This window comes from Cricetulus griseus, chromosome 2, assembly GCF_003668045.3.
Source record: "Cricetulus griseus strain 17A/GY chromosome 2, alternate assembly CriGri-PICRH-1.0, whole genome shotgun sequence".
Lineage (NCBI taxonomy): Eukaryota > Metazoa > Chordata > Mammalia > Rodentia > Cricetidae > Cricetulus > Cricetulus griseus.
This window is the reverse complement of record NC_048595.1, coordinates 460311324-460316670: the sequence shown is the minus strand read 5'-3', so window position 1 is coordinate 460316670 and position 5347 is coordinate 460311324. Positions and strand designations below refer to the sequence as shown.

Below are 5347 nucleotides of genomic sequence, written 5' to 3'. Positions count from 1 at the left end.
AAGGGAGACTCATCCCCAGCAAGAAAATGCTCCAAAGGAAATATGCCAGCCTGCTAATTCCAACCCATTTGGAATCCAGGAGCAAAGGAATGTGAGTGATGTTCACATATATCAGCCTTCAAGGCATGGGAGCAAATGGAAAATAAGTAAATATAGATGGGAAACAAAATTATCCACCACAAATATCTACAAAAATTACATTTCAACAGCTCTTAAGCAGCCAAAAATTTAAAACTTTCCTTTTGAGATCAAGAATAAGACAAGGTTGACACCAACATAACTTAAAGAAGGTAATGATTGGAAAATAAAGATTAAAACTTTATTATTCAAAATTAAATTAGTGTGTAGAGTAAAGCCACAAAAAACTGCAAAGAAACCACTAGTTTTAACAAGTGAGTTGTAATAATAAGTTTATCATGGTTGTTAATATCACATAAAAACACAGAAGAAAAAAACAATTACATTTCTGTGTGCAAGTGAAAACAAATCTAAAATTTATTTTTAAATATTTTATTACATGTATTTATTAGTTTGTGGGGAAGGCCACAGGTCAGGGGACAACCTCTGGGAATCATCTCTCCCCCTCCACCTTGTAGGTCCTTGTAACCAACCCAGGGTACTAGGCCCAGTAGCATACACATTTTTTTCCTAACCATCTTGTTAGCTTCAAGTCCTTTAAAAGCAAGGTCCTTGTTACACACTGAAACTGTAGGACAAAGTACAGTTGATCCATCTGACAAAATGAACTCCATACTCAAATAACAATGCAATATCCAAAGTTTGCATCCCCAGAGACAGTCTACTCAGAAAGACCACTAAGAGATACCTGCCTCCTGTCACATGATAGCAACCTTCTTCTCAAGCCTATTAAAATATTTAACATTTATAACAAAATAAACCCAAGGAATATCTAGGGATAAAGCCACTAATAGATGTCTGATAGCTCAATGCAGTTAGTTATGAAAATATTATTGATACAAATTAAAGACTAGACGACATGCAAATATAAGCTAAGTGTATAGATCAGGATTCCAATACTGAAAGGCAATCTTTCCCCAGAAACAACAATATCCAGATTAATCCAACTCCAGGAAAATCATAATTGATTTTGTTGAAACTGAAAATCTTGAATCTCTGTGAGTTCAAGGCTTGCCTGGCTTACAAAGCAACACAGACAAACCCTGTCTCAAAAAATAAAAAAAAAAAAGTAAAAAAGAAAATATTGTTTCAAAACATAAAGTTGAAAAAGATGAGAATTACCTATATTTTTTTGTTTTAAAATATGAAATGCTTCAGAAATCATCATGTGATCCTTGTTCAAGGGCCACACTAATCTTCTCTGTATTGCTTCACATTTAGAAGACGTGCTACCAAAGTGAGCACAATTACATATATTTTTTAAAAAAAGAACATATTTTGTTTGACAAAACAAATCTGTCAGAAGATCAACACATCATAATTTCAGAGTAACTGAAAAGTGTAACATTTGTCCAAGAATAGATAAATGTGTTAATGGAATGGAACTCAGATTCAAATCCAGGCAGAAGTGGCCTCTTCATTTATAATCATTTTTACAATGTATTAAGGAAAGAAACAACCTTTTAGTGAGTAGACAAAGACAATTAGCCACCCATAGAGAAAGATTGCTACTTTATACCTTTCACAAACACTTCAAGGCAAGACTAGATTTCCCATGAAGCAGAAATTTGTGTGGTGGAATTTTATTGAGGCATGCTCTGAATTTCACCACCCAAGACAAGGATTAGTCACAGAGAGGACTCAACTACAATGCTGTTGTTCCAAGGGTCTCTGTTAAGTGCATCAGTTGTTCTGGAAATGGGATGACCATCCAAAATTGTCTAAAATGTAGACAAGGAGCCAAAACTGTCTACCATCATTGAGAACAGTCACTGAGTACAGGACACTGTAGGGAAGAGGCAGAATTTTGAACAGAGTGGAGCTCTTAGGAGGGTCCTAGACAGAGCCCTCAAAAAAGAACCCCAGCCCAGAGCTATCAGTCAATAACACTCTTAGGAACTAGAAAAAGAGGTCTTAGTCTTCAGTTGGATGAGAATACGTGACAAAGTCAGATTCCACAGTAGGGTGCCTATCTGAACAGAAAGTATAAAATTAAAAAGGTCCCTGGAGGTGATCTGAGGAAAATATGTTTTCCCACATTGGACTCATGATGTAGGAGGCTCCATCCCACTGTAGTCAGTACCAACTCTGAAGAACTGGGTCTGAGCTATAGAAAAGAAAGGTAACTGAATAAGCCAGGGAAAACAAGTAAGCAGTATTCCTCCACAGTCTCTGCTTTAGTTCCTGCCTCCAGTCCCAGCCCTGAATTGCCTCAGTGATGGACTGTTGACTTAGAGTTGTAGGATAAACAAATACTTTCCTTCCCCACATCACTTTTGGTCATATTTTATCACAGTAACAGAAAACCAAACTATAACAGACAAGAACCAAAATACCCAATATCTGCTTTGGTATGGTTTCAGTCTCCCAAATATCTGTACTTAACTGAATCTCAGTGACTATTGCCTATTTTCTGTATTGCTTTATCTCTAAAAAAAAAAAACTGAACCTCTTTTTTCTGTATTCCCTGTTTTCTAAATTACTTTCACTCAACTCCTTTACAAATTATTACATTTTATACTTTGAACAAAAGGGATATTGTATAAAATCATCAAAATAAGTACACCTGCATCATCAATATCTCTGAGAAAAGTTTTTAAATGACTGCCAAAATAGTAAGCATATAGAATTATGTTAATCCTGTATGTGGTGAGCCTGCTGCAATACAGAAATATGGCTGCTCCTCAGAGCTTCCCCTTAATCCTCAGATGTATCCCACACAGAACTAAAAAGTGTAAACTACAGAATTAATTATCTTGGGAATGTCTGGAGGACTGTGTCCACCCATTGTTGACTTTTATGTATGCTGAATGATAAATAGCACCTGCAGTAAGGACCTCAAACAGTAAGGTGTATGTTCCTAAGTTTTATATATCTTTTTTCACTTTTAATAAGTAAGGGGAAAGCTGAGTATAGTCATACACACGTGAAAATGAAAAATAGACCAGGAATGAAAAGGAATTGAGAATATCAAAAAGAAAGAAGATGCCGGGTGTTGGTGGAGCACACCTTTAATCCCAGCACTTGGGAGGCAGAGGCAGGAGGATCTCTGTGAGTTTGAGGCCAGCCTGGTCTCTAGAGTGAGTGCCAGGATAGGCTCCAAAGCTACACAGAGAAACCCTGTCTCGAAAAACCAAGAAAATAAAAGAAAGAAAGCAAAGACCAGCAAAATGGTAAAAGTGCTTGGGAGACCATCCTAAGGACCTGAGCTCCATCCCACCAATCCACTGTGGAGAGCCAACTCATATGAGTTGTCCTATCAACTCCACACACACCCCATGGCACATGTGAGCCCCCTATAAAAATAGTAGATGAAAAGAATACATTTCATAAAGTAGGTAAAATATACAAAAAATGAATTAAGAAAGTTTCAGTGGGCCACATTTTTATTTTATATAACAGAACTTTATACCATGCATATACCAAAGCCCCTGCTAAATATTACAGAGACTATCTTCTACTCTGTGTGCCCCCAACATCAAGACAGCAGGGAATGGCAGGGACATCAATGACAAGTCACTCATAAATGCACAGATTTTCTTTCTCTTGTAACTTATTTTAAAACAATAAATGGCTAGTCATCATTGGTAGCTGGATGTTTTTCAATTATTCATCAGCATATTTGGTTCTGAAAACAGGAATAACATGATAAACACAAGTAAGAAGACCAAAGAAACAAGAGAAGGCAAAGGGGAGATGAATACATCTCCACAGGTGAGATTGGGTTTATTTGAAGAAATCATGAAAGGTGCTAAGCAAATTATTAGTGGCTGTTCCAAACAGAGGCCACGTGTAAGCTAAAACCGTGCCAAGGAACTGGAAAGGGCTTAGGAGAACGGGAGGCAGAAATGGACAGTAAACAACGTCAGGTGAAATTGTTAGGAGAAAGCTGCAAGTCTGAGAGTTTCAGAGTGAAGACCTGGGTCAATGACCAAATGCACCATCTTTCAGCAAGGAGTGAACTTTCTCAATGAGGCGCTATGTCCCTACAACAACTGCTCTCACTGAGGAGAGGGCAACAGAATAGTACAAGATATCGGGGTCTCATCAGAGTGCAAGACTTGCTTCAGCAGACCTGCACCAGACCTGTCAGTCTGCATTTCTAGCAAGTTCGCATGGGAAGCTGAGGCTATTGAGCCATGCACCACACTCTCAGCAATGGAATCCAGCATGGTGTTTTCTAGAGTGTAGAGGACACCCCAATCAGAATTAGCATGATATCTGTTAAAAATACACACTCTGAGCAGTGCTACACATCTATACAAATTCTGTAAGCAATGGCTATGCTCAAATTTTTCTTTAAATACCATGTACTATATTTTATTTGTTTATTTACTCTTTGATCCATTTATTTATTAAGTTTCAGTACTGGAGATCAAACCCAGGGTTTGCATTAATTAGTCAACTTCTTGACACCGGCTACATCTCCAGTTCTTAATTACATCTTAAATTGTTGCATATTGTTTTAAAAGATGATAAGACACATCATAAAAATGCCAAATCTGTTTTGATTTCTCCTATTAGTCTGTCACTTATTCCTTTTTTTCTTAGTCATCTTTTTTCTTTGAATTATCACTGTGAGAATCTAAAGGCAATGGATAAGAGGTTAGAGAGGAAGCTCAGCAAGTAAGAGCTTTTTCTATGAAAACTTGAGGACCTGGGTTCAGATTCCAGCACCAGTATAAAAAGCCAGGTATGTCTGCGAGTATAGCTGTAACCACAGAGGAGGCATGGGGGTGAGGGAGTAGAGAACAGGAGGATTTCTGCAGCTTGCTAGATCCCACTCTACCTCCAGGTTCAGTGTATTACTCCTGTCTCAAAGGAGTAATACAGAAAGAGGGAAAACAGGATACCCAGCATCCTCTTCTAGCCTCAGTGCCTGTGTATGGGCATGCATACCATGTGCATATGCATGTATGCAAAATACACAGGCACATACACACACAGGGCAGAGAGAAAGAGAGGAAAGATAAATGATAATAAGTTGACAGTTGGTCTTCATATGTTATGAACTTCAGTTCATGTGGCTCTGCTCTTTGTCCCATTGTTACATAGCAATTTCCTCCAGGATAAAACCATCCATTTTAGAAGGAAGCTCATTAAGACACAAGCTGTTGCAAGGGAGGCCAAACATCCCATCCTGCAGAGAAGCTAATTTACACGCAGGAAACAAATTACTCAAAGGTCTTAGGAAGTCCCTAAAACTAAC

At 37.9% G+C, this 5347-nt stretch overlaps 1 non-coding gene across 1 annotated transcript; it reads right to left on the bottom strand.

Annotated features, from left to right (window-relative positions):
* Positions 1-1276: 1276 nt before the first annotated feature.
* Positions 1277-1383, bottom strand: LOC113833654. The gene has a single exon (XR_003481770.1). It is a non-coding gene; the product is annotated as a U6 spliceosomal RNA (small nuclear RNA).
* Between the last annotated feature and the right edge of the window lie 3964 nt (positions 1384-5347).